This window comes from Perca fluviatilis, chromosome 5, assembly GCF_010015445.1.
Source record: "Perca fluviatilis chromosome 5, GENO_Pfluv_1.0, whole genome shotgun sequence".
NCBI classification, from domain to species: domain Eukaryota; kingdom Metazoa; phylum Chordata; class Actinopteri; order Perciformes; family Percidae; genus Perca; species Perca fluviatilis.
Genome location: NC_053116.1, coordinates 21,480,682 through 21,497,340, shown reverse-complemented (window position 1 = coordinate 21,497,340; position 16,659 = coordinate 21,480,682).

Genomic DNA, 16,659 nt, shown 5'->3' with positions numbered 1-16,659 from the left:
TATTGCACCAGAGTTAGCCTTAGGCTAATTTGCATCTGTAGTCCCACAGAAAGCACAAATACAACAATTTAAAAGGCAAACAATGCTTAATTAGTTAAAAAAGATAACAAATAACAATAAAATACATCTCATATTACAGGTATACACACACAACATGATCAAGAGGTGTAGCGGTATGCACAGCACACAACCCCCCCATTCACACACACACACACACACACACACACGCACACAAGAGAATAGTGAGACAAAGTGTTGAGTGATTAACTGACAGTGTGCGAGCATTGCTGAGAGTTTTTTAGGGGATTTTTCAGATTAGCTTTAAAGCTGCCAAACAAACCACAGCTTTTTACATTATCCGGCATAGTATTCCATTGAGTAATGGCTTTAAAAGAGAAGGCTGCCTGCCCAAAGGCTGAGGAGTGAAAATGTACAATGCAGTTGTGTATAGAAGATATTCTAGTGGACCTTACAGAGCCAGCAGCGCGGTAAGAGACAAACTTGCGCAAACAGGTAGGAGCCAAACCTTTTAAAATTTTATAAACTGTACATAGATTTGAAAACACTCTAAAATGTGTTTTACAGTGGTGATACCTTAACGGTTTTTTGTCAAATACTTTCAAAGCCTGTTTATACAAAGATTCTAAGGGCCTAATTGTTGTTGAACTGGCCTGCCCCCAACAGGTAATACAGTACGAGATGTGTGAGAAGATGAGGGAATGGAGAAATATCTTTGCAGCCTCTGTGGAAAGAGAGGATCTAACCTGTTGCAAATTTGCCATATTGTATTTAATAGTTTTTGTCATTTTTTTATGTGTTTTTTGAAGTTGAGATTTGAGTCCAATACAACACCAAGATATTTAAATTCAGTGACAGTCTCAATTTTTTCACCCTTAAAGTGATGGTTCGGAGTAATTTACCCTAGGGTCCTTTGCACCATGACCTCGAGCCAAACACCCCCCCAGAAGCTTTTTTCACCTGGGTCTAACATTGGGCGAGTTAGCGTAGAGTAGCGTTAGCCGCTGAATAGCTTAGCGTGGGGCTAATGGACCCACGTTTGTATCTCGTAAATGACCCCACTAATAATGCCCGAAATGATACCAAAGGTCTACACTAGTATATATAGGTTATGCACTCATAAAACGATGGATTGGAAAGTTTGTAAGTACACCAGAAGTTTATGTAAATAACACTTGCCTGCTGGCTTCTGCTCTCTGCTGTTGTTGTTGCTGCTGTGAGTCTAACTGCAGGTAGCAGCAGCAGCAGCAGCAACAACAGAGAGCAGAAGAGAGCAGGCAAGTGTTCACTACCTTCTGGTGTACTAAACTTTCCAATCCCTTATGGGTGACTATTGAGTACCTAGTGTAGATCTTTGTATAATTATTGACTGGCATTATTAGGGGGGTCATTACGAATACTAACGATGGTCCATTAGCCCCGCACTAAGCTATTCAGCGCGACTACGCTAACTACAATGTTAGACGAATGTTCTGAAGAACATTTGTCGCGGTCATGAAGAACCGGGTAAATTCGAGTCACCATCACTTTAATGCAGATATTTACATCTGCGGTGTGAAGCTTGGTTTTGGAAAAGAACATGCTTTTTGTTTTGCTTACATTTAAAGTAAGAAAAGATTGGTCTAGCCACTCGACCACTCCATCCAGGGCACAGGCTAATTTCTCAGCTGCTAGCTGAGCTGATGTAGCATGAGTGTATAGAACAGTGTCGTCTGCGTATCATTGTACCTCTACTCCATGACTGTACTGTGGAAGGTCATTGATGTAGAGACTAAAAAGTAATGGACCTAACACAGATCCTTGAGGTACACGCATTGTACACTTCAAATTACTAGCACACACATCTTTGATTTTCACACACTGTACTCTGTTGGACAGGTAAGACGATATCCAAGCAAGTGTATTAGACGAAAGGTTGAACAGCTCCAACAACTCCACCTTTGTCAAGATGTAATCTAATTTGCTCTGTTAGGTGTAAGATGGCTGTTTCTGTAGAATAGTGTTTTCTAAAACCAGACTGGGCAGGGTTTAAGCCATGGTTACAGCTGTTAATGTGGTCAGTTAGTTGTTTTATGACCACTTTCTCTGCAACCTTAGAGACTACTGGCAGTATACTTATGGGTCTGTAGTTACTGACTACATGGCGGTCTCCAGATTTGAAGACGGGAGTTACAATTGCATGTTTCACATGTTGGTTTTCGTCTCAGGTTCGAACCAATAGCTTAGCACCTGTTGGTTCATTAATGGTTGATTAATAAAGTTAACTTGCTTGACGCGTGGGTTTAGATTTTGAAGGTGTGCATGTCAGCATGTGTGACCTTTGGTTACCCATTAAACCCTTCTGTATGTAGGTCCGTTTACCTAACGTAATATCACCATAAGAATTCCAAAATTCACTCTATTTTTAACTCTCTCTTGGTCTCCAACTCCAGAGGAAAATATTTGGATATTTAACTTGCGTCATTTACTAGCTAACTGCTCCTTTTGTCTGTCTGTTATTTGGAACTGGGCAGGTAGCATACAGTATTTGTTGTTGTTTTTTTACAAAAACAGGGGCCGGATATTGCTGCTGGAAATGGGGTTGATGAGCAGGGTAAGACAATACATTTGCATCAAATAAGACAACAAGCTAAAAGGGAGTAAAAAAACTGTGCAGAGCTGCAGAGTTTGGATGATAACTGTGAGTTAATCACTGCGGGAGACCTCTGACTAATGTAAAAATCTTCATTAGTGCAGTTTTAATCTAATGGATATGAAATCATTTTTATTTTCATACAGTGTGTCACCTCATCAGCCCAGAGAAAGCCGTAATTAGCAGGGGGTGTTTGGTAATCCCACATACAGCGACAATGCTGGAGTCAGGTCAAATGATTTAACCCTGATAAATGTCTCCATTTCAGGACATTTTGCCCATGCTGTTGTTATTCCATGAAAGAGAAAACATTGCTAAAGATGTAACTCAAGTCAAACAGGGTGTAGGTGAGAGGTTCAGCGATGCATTACAAAGGTAAAGCACTGGATGGACACCCCCCAAAGTGTGATGTGTCCCTGTCTCACTAATGTTTTAAGCTAAATGAAATAAACAGACGTGCATGTCGAGAGTTGTTTTTGTTCCAGTGTCATATTCCTAGAATGTCTGTGTCTCTGGTGGAGAGGAGATGCAGTGATATAAGGGACTTCCTTTAAATGCCAGGAATGTGGGCCATTGTGTTGATCAGCTCCAGAGGATTTATGAACATACAGACGGCGTGGTGTGTCTGCGGGCTGTTTAAACAAGATATTAATCAGTGGTAAAAGGAACAATGCGTTGAATGGAAAAGGATATGGAGTGTTAACCCCAAACTAGACGAAACCCTTCTGCTCCATCAAAACACAGACAGCTCTTTATAAATTTAAACAATGAAAATGGGAATACCTGAGTGGCACACCGAGCCACAAAGTATGCAGTTGTGCCACTTTTACAATCAAATGTGTATTCAATTAGCTTAAAAGCAACAGCAAACATATCAACACCTTTTTGTGGACACAAAATGTGTCGAGTGATACGACCATTTTTGTCCGACAAACATGCATATTTTAAATGTGAAGTCACATTCAAGTCTGAAATTGCATGACTATTAATAATGTTCTGATACTCTGTAGTATGTCTTGTTTCCATTTTAGGTTGCTATTCTTGGCTCATAAAAAAAACACTTATGAAGTGTTTTGAGGCTTGTAGTTATGTCTGGCATGATCCCACTCTGCTTGTTGCATTAGCATTAATCACATTATAAAAAATATTTCATCCACCCTGTCTCCTCCATACTGAGTGTGTGTCCTGATTTTAGAGGGTCTTTCTATTATTATCGCCCAGGGAGAGGCTCCAGTCATTTTGTGGCCTATAGTTCCTGCTATTGTTCTTTATCTGCTTTTTGGGTTGCTTGCCCCGACCCCCCATGGCATGTTACTTTGTTAATTACTTTTTGTTATGAAGTTGACTGCTGGCTGCCAAACCTCTCCTTGTGTCCCTGTCTCCTTACCTCTCCCATCCCTTTCCGTTCACTGCTCCTCTTCATCCATTAGTGCCTCTCCTCGTTCTGTATTTACATTGTTTGACTTCATGAATCATGTCTCTCTGAATAATTCTTCCTGTCAGCTCATGAATTTGTTGTAATTTGTCACTCACGCCATACAAAGTTTCTGTAGGGGGTTAAGAGCAGAGAACAACCCAGGAATTTGTCAAATGGCCCTTTGATGTGCGTTGATAAGTGTATAGTTTATGGCAGCTTGTCAGGCTCTATTATTTAGGCCCTCAGATACCACAGCAATACAATAATCAAACAAATATTGCATTGTTTAACCAATATCAAACACTTTTTTTTCTCTGCTAAATCTTCTGTTCTTGACTGTACCTGTAATTACCCATGTCTTGATTTCCCAGGGCATCACACTAAAATCTAATTGCTAATTTGTTAAAGATCTGTGGAGATTTTCCCTCTCTTGTTGAAATTTATAATTCTTATACATCTTGCTTGTAAAGCGTAAAGCTTTCAAAGTGTTTCTTTCATACCTTCTCTTTTAAAATAAAACTTTGCGTGAGTCCAATAGGTTTAAATGTGAGTTGCTGATTTCCTGTTCACTCTTGATAAACGTCTCCTGACCTCTACCACACCTACACTAGTCATGTCATCAAACATCTGGGTCATGCATCTCCTGGGCGGGTAAGGCAGCACCCGCCTATATCCACGGGCTCCCCAAGGAACTGTTTCCGAGTGTGCTCTCACAAAGCATCCTCAACAATTAGGTTTTATGTTCTCATTAAGGTAACAACAAAGATGATGACTTAAAGACGTCATGTATTTTAATCGGGGATAAGCACATGATCATTAACGTGATTAAGCGTAGGGTGGGATATGAACACTAACTGTTTGGTGTGCTGCTGGGGAAGAAAGTGCACTTTACAGAGCATGATCATGTCTGTTCTTCCATCCTGGCGACCAAATATATACCAACAAACAATTAAAAGGTCAAAGTCTTGCTGAAGCAGCCTGTCTATCATCTGAAGAGAACAAAAGGTGAGACCTGGATTTCCATCTGACCTTCCTTTCCTTGCTGATAGTCACTGTCCTTTTTGTCCTGTCAGGATATGGTGCCACACATTAAAAAAAACTCAATTGTTTAGTTTCTCATCTGTGGTATTTCTTTCTGACATTCACAGTTGCGCCTCTTGCTCTTTTCCTTTAAGGTAGAGATGAGGCAAAGGGTGTTATTATTTGTATAAAACCTGCCATCATGCAGTCGGCAGTTTTGGGCCAAATTTTTTTATCACTTCCAGAATAACAATTTGATTTACTAAACCATGTAGGAGCACAGAGGGCCTGGGTTATGGGATGTGTCACTTCCTAGCCCATGCCAAAGCATTGTGCAGCTAAAGTACACAACGTGACATAGCCTTGAACCACATTGTAAGAGCCGCTGCTGCATTGTCTGCTCCACCTTTACACTTCTGTCAACACTAGATTCACTTTCAGCTGTAAAGCACTTCTTCAGAACTGGTGAAGAATAATTAGTCCCAGATGTAGTACACATAAAATAGTGCGCTAGAAAATAGAAGAAAGATCTACATCTGAAAGCAGTGTTGATACATGTAAGTAGATTTCTGTGTAGTACTAAAAGATGCATGTTTTCTGAAAAGATGCACACAGAAGCAAATATTCAGACTGTGTGAGGGGTGGGGGGGGGGGTGGGATTTTGTCTTGTGCATGAGACTCTGATGAAGTGGATGCTTGAGAATCACCGGTGCAGCCAGGTTCACCTCACACAGAGTTCAGGGCAGGTACATTGTACTCATTGCCCAAAAATGTTGACTCGACAACTTTTAGTAGTTTTAATTTGTGTGCATTAACACGGTGATCCTCAAGTTCGGTGCCTGCATATTAAAGGGTTTGTATGTGCTCAAATGTAAGCTCCAAATGTTAGCATGCTCAGCTAACTAGCTTACTACCTACAGCAGTAACACCAACAACACAGTGTTACTACAAAGGCTAAGGAGGCATATCTTCTAAGGCAGTGGTCTTCAAAGTTGTTAAAGCCAAAGACCCCTTAACTGAAAGAGAGATGGAGCAAGGACCCCCTACTAGAGATTGTATAAAATAAAGTTGCATATTAAACTGGGCTTACAATTACGTGTGGGGCAGCCTAAAGCCTTTATACATACCTTTTTTGCATACAAAACTAAGCTTTTAAAATAGCCTTATAATTGTTGGCATGATTTCATAAATCATGTTTTAATTTTAAAACATAAATGTGGCACAGTGCATCCTAAGCATATACTGTATCTGTGGAAGGCTATCTTAGTAACTACCTTACCTTAAGGCCAGTAAGCCTATCATCAGTGGGGATGTGGATTTATGTTAAGACTTTTGAATTTTTGAAAACACTTTCAAAAATTAACAATAATTTGGAGACCCCCCTGCATTGACTCAGAGGACCCCCTAAGCGTCCCGGACCCCCTGTTGAAGATCCTGTTCTAAGAGAAAAGAAGGGACTGGAGCACACTGATTGATTTGCAGTTTTAATACTACTGTGTCTTCATCAGAGTCAAATAGACAAAGACAAAAGGCAAACCTAGAACAGGTTTCATCGGATAATTGGATGATCCAAAGGTGGGAGTTGGCATTATCAGGTCCACTATCCAATAGATTTGGAATTCTGTTTAACCAATTATCCCATGAGAATTGTACACACGTTTTAGATTGACTATATATATTTTTTCCTTTTGTCTTTGTTCATTTTGACTTTGATTCAGCTGCATGCTGCTGGGAAGATGCATGGAGATCCCTGTTTCAGCCAAGGAAAATATCAATCTACCTTACAGAATTTTGTGGGTTACAGGTTACGTTGGAAAAACCCCAGTTTAGGACTGGCACACACCCTGTGTAGTATTTCCTCACTGAATGGGAGCCAGCCCTTTTCATGTTCTTTTATGGAAGATATTTAGCTTAACTCAAGTTAAGTACTAAATAATAGGGTGACACTTTACAATAAGGTACACAAAAATGTAGGTAGTTACTGAGGAATGAATGAGTAACGAATGGTTAGTTAATGATTAGTTACTGATTGACTGTGATTCAAGCACTAATGATTAGTTACTGGTAAACAGACAGGTGGCTACTGTTAAATTAATGAGTAACAAATGGTTAGCTAATGTTAACTAGTAATGTCGATCAGTAACTAATCATTAGCTAACCATTCGTTACTCATTAATTTAACAGCAGCTACTAGTCTGTTTATCAGTATCTAATCATTAGTGCTTGAATCACAGTCAATCAGTAACTAATCATTAACTAACCATTCGTTTCTCATTCGTTCCTCAGTAACTACCTACATTTTTGTGTATCTTATTGTAAATTGTTACCAACAAAAGCATTTTACCCATGCGCCTACACATGTGCATAAGAGAAATATGGTTCAGTGCCAACTCTGGATTTTCCTGACGTCAGTTCCAGACGTGGTTCGCAGGACTGCTGCATCACCAGACACCCACTACAGCACGTACCAGGCTGAAAGCAGCAGGGTGGAGGGCAAGGAGACGTGGACTCAGAACTGTACTGGCGGTCACTTCCAGACCACCTTCCTGCCATACTGTGCCAAGAGAGAAACAAGAAAGAGGGGTTTTGTATTGTCCTAAAAACAGTACAAGCCCAAGTAGCACAAATAGTGTGACCAGAAAAAAAAAGTTGAAAGATGGATGCATTATTTGATGTGTCTTGTTATGTAGCTGAGAAATGATCCCAACATATAAGGCCATCGTGAGTGTTGCATGCATCATACAACTGGAAAGAAAATGGGCCAAATGTCATGATTGATGACAAAATTATGTCAAAATGAATCTCCATCACTTTTCCCTTGCTTCCATCCATACATATTCAGCTTCAAAGGGCACCCGTGCCACTGACTGGGTGGCCACTAGCTTCTCATTTCCTCTCATGCTCTCCAGCCATTCAGCAGTAGCGTGCTCCGTCAGGGCTGAGCGGACTCCAGGGAGTCCACCAGAAGCCTGCACTCGGCGCTCACCGCCGCTTCCTGCTCATTTAAGAGAGCCCTCAGAATGGAGCACCATTGTCCCAGCTGTTATCTGATGGCCCCACTCAACAGGCAGACAAAGACAAGAGCCTGGGGGTTCTTACCCACCCTCCCCACAACCCTAACTCACTGGCTGTGTTGAGGCTCTCCGGATTTTTTTTGTGAACATGTCAATAGCTCAAAAAGGGAGCTTTTCAAACACTGATAGATGCATAAAAGTACTACACATTTTCTGGGTATTTCAGGGAAGTTCCTAGCCTATTAGACCACATGGTCAGAATAGTTATCAGTGATGTGGAGGAACCTGATCTATGCAATGCAAGGTATAGTTAAGTACGTTATACTGACAAGGCCTGTGGACTGATCAAGAGAAGAAGAAGAAGAAGAAGAAGAAGAAGAAGAAGAAGAAGAAGAAGAAGAGGAAGAGGAAGAGGAAGAAGAAGAAGAAGAAGAAGAAGAAGAAGAAGAAGACATGCCTTTATTCATCCCACAAGGGGAAATTAAATGTTCACTCTGTTGGTACAGTTACACACACATTACACACAGAAAGAGTTTGAATCTCTTAGAATCAAAGTACAAATTAGCAAAATAATAAATGATTAAATGATTTTCGTTTCTGCTATGATGCAAAGCCAAGTCAAGTGTATTATTATTACACACACATGCATTATGAGAGACATACAACAGGCTCGAAAAATCACAAGGGCAAACAAAAAACATTAAATGAAGAAAGAACTACTGTAAAACAGCTGGATGTCAAATACATAAAGTGTTCAGGTGTGAAGATGCCGTACGATGGCATGCAGATCCAGCTCATTAATTGTTGAGCAAACAAAGGAGATTGTATGTTTTTGTTGACACAAACCTGTCAACTTACTGGCCATCTTCAAGTTCCAACAACAGGCCACAAAATCTTTGTTTGACTTTGTTGTATTTTTTTTACAAAAACTTTTTTTACATTTGGTTGAAAGCATGCTGTCAGGCACTGTATACAGATACATACATATATCTGTATACAGTAACACCAGTTTGAGTCACAAGTACATGACACAGAGTCTTCAGCTACTGGTCTACAGGTAAAAAAAAACTAGAATCTACATGTTTATTTTGTCAAGCAAATCGTCACTAGAGTTCAGTTCCATATGACTCTTTTTATGTAAACACAACACCATGATAATGAATTAGCTTTTACATTTCCTTGGTTTATTTTTCTCAACATATCTGCAGAATTATTGCGTTGATTTAATTCATTCATAAAGTGTATTATAAATGTATTATTTAGACTAAATATAGATCCGGCAACATGTGCAACTGGTCTATTTATCGACCAATACATGTGTATGGGAGCAGTGTCCTCTTGTGGAGAGATACGGTAAAGCAAATGCACCACAGTTCTTTCCTCTAAAAAACACTTTTGTCTTTTTTTTTTTTGCTCTGCCATTTTCTTTTTCTGCCCCACACACACACACACAGAGGCAGGGGGTTTCCTATAGAGACACCATTGTGTGTGCTGTATCAAAGGGAGATTTGTTAAAGGAGCTTGGTGTGTGTGATATCACCCACATCAGTCAGGGCTGCCCGTGCAGATGCTGGGGGTGGGGGTGGGGGTGGGGGCGCTGGACTCAATACCTGCCTCCGATTTCATATACTCCTGACCTGACAGGAAGAAACAGTGTAACAGCAGAGGGGAGGGTATCCAAACTAGCAGAAGTCAGGTTTAAGCTGACTTTAAGGAAATACTAAATCAATCCCCTCCTTCCTTTAAATCTAAGATAAGATAGACTTTATTAATCCCACACTGGGGAAATTCCTGTGCTACAGCAGCTCAAAAGATATAGTGATAATGTTTGAAATTGTAAATATTGGCCCTCTGCAGAGACGTGATCCTGTGTTGTCCTGTAACAGAAAGTCTTAAGTATCTTTCAGTTAGTTACTTGTGTTGCCTCCTCTACAGCCCTCTCTAGTGGGGAGGCAATGAACTGTATGCTACCTCATCATGTGTGGTGTGTGTGAGTGTAGTTATAATTTGGGTCAAACAATAATGGTGAGGGGAGTGGATAAAACCTCCTGAATCTGTTGTAATTGATTAAATTCACATTCAAAGGACACATGTGCAAAGTAAGGAAATAACATTCTCCTTGAGTTACATGGCACTTTATTTTACAGCAAGTGACATTGTGCAAAAACTATTCTTCACGAGCATATTAAGTACATTTTACTGCTGCAATATTAACAGTAACAGTGGAGGCAACAAAATAAAAATAATTCACTTATTTCAGCATTAAAATAACCACAATATTTTGGTCTTTGTCAGCAGAGATTATGAGCTGTGTGAGCGTACAAGGGTGTAGGCATAAAGGGACTGCTGTACAGAAATAGAGCGATCTAGTATTGTGCATTTAGTGCTAGTGTATTAAAAGTGAATAGTGTGACTGGTCCTTTGGTTTAATTGATCATCAATACGTGAGTACCTAGTCAAAATAATGATTCAATAAAGTTAATGTTAATGTTTAATGCATTCATAGCACTTATAGTTGCATTCCTCTACAAAATTTATATTTTAATCTTTTTTTTCAGAGTGGCAGGAGAACTGAAATACTTAAAAATAAAGAGGAAGGAGGAGGAGGAATCCAATTTTTTTTAAAGTACACTTTGGCGTGTAGTCCACGCAAAACATGCCTGTTATACCTGCGCAGTGAAACAGCCCTGGACTCAGACATTAAAGTCATGAAGTACAAGTAAATACACCAGATGAGAAAACGAAAGCTCATAAAACAACTGACGAACCTTCTACTTAAACTGATTCATCCATCTAGATTTCCCCTACTTTTTTCTTCTTTTTTGAAGATCAAGCAATGGTAAAAAAGTTGAATAATTCCGCCTCTTTGATCTGCACACACAAGTGAGAGTTCATTTCCATTTTTGATTTTTTTTTCCTCCTTTCTGTAAGAGTGCCAGCATCAAGATTTACCTTGGTGTGCAAATGTGCTGGAATAGGTTAAAAGGAAATCTCGCTGCTCTCTCAAAGCACAAGTGCAGATGTTGTGAAGTTAATTAAAAATTTAGCAATTCGTTTCTCCGTCCCAATTTAGGCTGCATCAAATAGAAGAAAACAGACGGAAAAATGACTTATGAGAGAAGTCCGTGCAGTCTGTCTTTTCACATGTATGGCAACGTCAACAAGAGGAACACTTCTACACTTCCCGCAATGTAAAATTCAGGATGATACACCAATCATTTACACCTTTTGCAATTCTCCAGTGGGTATCTTTAAGTAAATGTATATTTTACACAAGGAAACAATTTGCCAAATCTTAAATGATGATTATAATCCATCATTCCTACTTATTGAATTCTCTTATTTCTACTTTTCCAAATCTGTAAGTGTGGCCTATGATGTTACTAAAAGATCAGAGATGAGTCCAGTCAGTTATCGTCTGGTTTACCAAAGACATTTCACACAGCCTGCCTCATTTAGAAGACAACAGTGATAAACACATTTTAATGCCTCCCCCCCATCCACCAATCTTCCCAACAAGTAACCCGGTTTTATCCTTGTTTACTAAAATTGCATCAGTATGTTGACATAGGCATCGCATCTTCTACCAACTCTTCGATCTCCTCCCAAATAATAGTGCCATCCACAGAAAGGATGTCAAGTCTCAAGGTGCTGCCCACCCCTCTCCCCTCCCCCTGTGTGGATGATGCTCCAGGAGGGTAGTGGAGGGAGGGGAGGTGTAGTTTCTGCACAGGTGTTGCAGCTGCATTCGTACATAATTCCTTTCTGTGTGAGCAGTGCTCAGTGTTAGCCTCTCTGCGCTGCTTTCCCCCAGTGGGACCCCTCCTCCACTGAGTGATATTACAAGCGGCAGCCGTGCGCCTCTGATCTACATGCGCTGGGCTCCCTCCTGGTCCTGGGTGAATAGCGCTTGACTTGTTCAATTTGTTTAGAAGCCGCGTTCGACGCTTTGAAGCCACACATTTTAGCATAAATCATAACCTGTCTCCTTGCTCACAACTGCTTTGAAATGCAACATCTGCTTTTGAATCCCCTGCTTTACAATTAGTTAGGCAACATCAATAGATTGACTCCCTATAATTTTTCTTGATAATGAACTGCTTTGTACACGTGCAAGGGCATTAGTGGTGGGCCCATTTGATTTTTCACGGCCAAGGTCCTGAGACGGATCAATCTTCATCACCCTCGCTACAACGGGACGGTGTGAACTTCCTGAAGTGCTCAGCATGTTCTGACTACAATCAGACACACATGTTAAATTGGGTTACCCTTCATGGTAACCTACTTAGGAAGTGTCATGGTTGTGGGGCATGTTACCGGGCCATGTTGTTTACTCTTTCATCACACTCTTCAGGTTCCCTGTTTGTTGGTTTGTTTTGCAAAGCACAGCCTTCTGTTCAGCTGTGGGAAAAGTGCGGAATCAAAGTCCCGGAGAGCAGCCTGACGTTGACACTGATAAGCTTGGCCTGTCACTATCCGTTTGTCTGAATGACATTGATGCTCAGGTTGGATCTCTGGAGGACGCAATACACACAGAACCCAGGTGCATAATGCTGCTACTTCGTGCCGAAGAAAGAAAAGTCTACCCGATGGAAGTTTGCTTAATGAAGTTTGTACAGTTCTAAAGTTAATGTATTGAATAAAAAGAAATAATATTGGCAGGAGTTGTAGTTGCTCAATAAACTGTATACCAAAGTTCAAACTCTCAAAAACTGATCCATCAGTTAGAAACCTCTCATCAGGTGCATTAAGAATTCTTTTTGCAGGTTGAAGGGGAAAACAACAGTCCCAAAGATTTTATTTTCAAAGGCAAGCATTTGATCAGTAGTCATCAATTAAACTTACTGAGGTGCAAATTACACCACAAGGATTAGATGAAAGAGCCTCTGTGTCATTTTCTCCCCTCCTCCTCAAAGCTTGGCTTGGTTCGCAGTACACACAAACAGCAGGCTGATCCCTGGCATGGTGGTGACAGGGTGACACTTCCCCTCACATTACGCAGGCTGAGCTGACTGAGGGGCTTAACAGATAGTGGCATCACAGGCGTACGTTTACAAATAAATCTACTGCTCTGCCTGTGCGGCACTCCTCTGCACATGTAGGCCTTGTATCTCTGCTCCTGCTTTGCATTTCTGATTTCAGCTGGAGTCTTGCCATAAGATTTGGTTACCATACAGACATGAGTCCCCCTTCCCAGATTGCATGTTGGGGCTTTCTGTGTAATATTTATGAAATTGGATCCATGACTTTTCAGTTTTGCCGTCTTTTCTTAAAGGTCCCATGACAAGGTGCTCTTTGGATGCTTCTATATAGACCTTAGTGGTCCCCTAATACTGTATCTGAAGTCTCTTTCCAGAAATTCAGCCTTGGTGCAGCATTATAGCCACTAGAGCCAGTCCCACAATGAGCTTTCCTTAGTAGGTGCTATTTTTGTGTCTGTAGCTATTGAGGAGGAGAGAGGGTGGGGCAAGGTGGAGGGTGGGGGTGTGGCCTTGACCAACTGCCACTTTGCTCGTTTGAAAGCCATGATGTCTCTGGGCAGGCAAAGCAGAGAAAGGGGAGGTAACCTTGCTCCTTATGAGGTCATAAGGAGCAAGATTCCAAATCAGCCCATCTGAGCTTTCATTTTCTCATCTATCACCATTTCTAGCCACTTGGGGACCATAGGCAGGCTGGGGGAACACATATTAATGTTAAAAAACCTCATAAAGTGAAATTTTCATGCCATGGGACCTTTAATGCTACTCTAGGCCTGCACACACAACAATAATATTCTACACAGTCATTTTCTCCTGTGAGGTTAAACAGGTTTAAACATGATCATGATACAGAACTTTAGTGAGAATCCATTCTTTGTATTCCTATTTCCTTCTGGAGTGAGTCCCATCTGAGTACAGTAGTTTAGATCAGACGGCAATATCACTTATGACAGGTGCTCACATCTCCCACAGCCACTGAACAAAGCTATAAGATCAATTGGCAGGGGTCCCTGCATGCTACAATACCCACATTGATTTGATGACTGTAAACGGTATTGTCAAGTGTTACAGCTAATTATTTACGTCTGTGCATCTTTGTCTAAATGCGTTTGGAGACGCTTCATGATTGATAATCCCATTGTTTCTTTTTTTCCTTTTGTCTCCGCATTTGCTTTTTTATTATTCATTTTATGTGGCATTGTACAGACAGGCAATTGTAGGGAATTCATCTTTTTATGGAATTTACACAGCAAACCCTATTAATAAACAATTCATTTTCTCCTGGTAAATTAGTTATCATTAATTTTAAATGTTGTGTTGGGGATATGTATTAACATAAACGTATCATGCTCAGAGGGTGCAAGAGTGGATACTTTAGGCACCAAAAGGAAATGCACAAAGGATGTCAGACACCTGACAGATACACAGTCAGTGTCTTTTATTAAACAGCAATCAGAATCAAAATTATTGGCCAAGTGCATTAATGCGTATAAGGAATTTGACTCCATCTGTCAAGATGCATATCAAGACTTACAACTTAACAGACAACAAAGTTAAACAAAGATAAGAAGACAAATAGCTATTACTATATGTACAGTTAAAATGAATACATATATTCATATACATAAATAAAAACAACTATACAAGCATATATTATCCATATGAAGATTGAATTGTTGCTGAAAAATGTATAAACTAGGACTGTCAATCGATTCAAATATTCAATCACGATTAATCGCATGATTGTCCATAATGTTAACTCCCGATTACTCGCAAATAAATTAATTTATTTTCTGTTCTAAATGTACTTTAAAAGGGATATTCTTTCAAGTTTTGAATGCTCTTATCAATATGGGAGCAGACAAATATGCTTGCTTTATGCAAATGTTTATTATTATTATTGCAACAATCCATAACAATGACAAATAGTGTCTAGAATATTCTCCAGAAGAGCCTCAAAGGTACTGTATGCTCAAAAGATATGCTGAAAGCATAATATGTGAAACTTAAGACCATCAAGCAACAGCACATAGGCATATTGACCTAAATGTAACATTAGCATTTTAGGCCTTTAATTGACAGGACAGCTGAAGACACGAAAGGGGAGAGAGAGGGGGGAACGACACGCAGCAAAGGGCCGCAGGCCGGAGCCAAACCCGGGCCCGTCGAGGAGCAACCCCCCACACATGGGCGCCCGCTCCACCAACCGAGCCATCCGGGCCCCCACGAGAATACTTTGATTCGTTGATGGAAGTAATTACACATGAACGTGCACATATTTGTGGAGTTTTTGCTAAGAATCTACTCAAAAAATTACACAATGTAGGTTCAAGGTTTTACTAGTAGCTGTGTCACGTGTTATCTATTGATTGACAACACGTCTTTTCATGCAACTTTGCCACAAGTCTCTTTTTCAGATGAAAAGCCATGATTTATAGGCCGAACCCTTCAAAGCATGTCATATCCTGTCGAGATGATGAAATGATTATGAAGCACTATGAAAGTGACATTTGGCAGATGGACTGTATTCATCTTTATCACTGCAGATTTCCTGTACTACTTCCCTTTGATTCAACATGAAACACATCCTCTGCTCAGATTTTCAGTCCGTGACAAGTGTTTAAGATTCAGCACTGATATATATGTGAGGTTATTGTAAATCTTGAGTATATTAAGCAAAAGTTCATGTCAGTATTGGGATTTCCTTTTGTGACATAAAGTTGCCAGGCTACACAACATTTTGTTGATTTAAATCTTTTGCGTGATAAAACTTATTGACTTAACTTGGGCTGTCATACTCAAGATTTTAGGAGATTACTAGATTACTAGATTAGCAGTGGAAAGGGCATCGCAGTTCATTTCATATAACATTTGAAGAAGGCAGCGATATCTTGAATCCATTTATTTTATATGTACTTCCCAAACCCCTTCCATCTTCCCTGGATTTCTCTCTCTCTCCCCCCTTTCGTCTTTCGTCTCTGGGAGTATGGGTGCATGTCAAGTGATTGTTGAATTGAAATATTGATGTGGAGTATCAAAGCGTGGCGTAGCACTCCTGTGTTTCCAGAACTAACCACGAAGCGCTTTGATCAGATACTCCTGTGATCTGACTTCTGAAGTTGTTAAGAGTGCTGGAAAACAAAATGCAAACAAACTTCAAGTGCTCTTGGTATTGATAAAAGTTTTCTTTGACAAGTGGAGATGCATGCTGTCTGCCTGTGTCTGCCCAAGACTGGAGATTTTGGGGTTTTCGTACATGCTAATGGACAAGAGATGAGGGAATTATTGTAGTTTTCTACTTCTCACACGCCTAGCAATGTAAACCATAGTACAGGGGTGGGAATCATCACAGAATCCTGCTGTAATATCAACATGAATAGTGATACAAAAATTGCAATTCTGGGATTGGTGCTTTAAATTTAGTTAGATTCTGATTATGTGTGGTAGGATTTACCAGTTTATTGTTTGCAAATAAAAACATCTGTGAGTGATACAAACTTAAATTAAATTCATTTAAGCAAATAAAAAGCCACTATGCTCTTAAACGAAAATGAATTAATAATGTATGTTTAAAGTGTT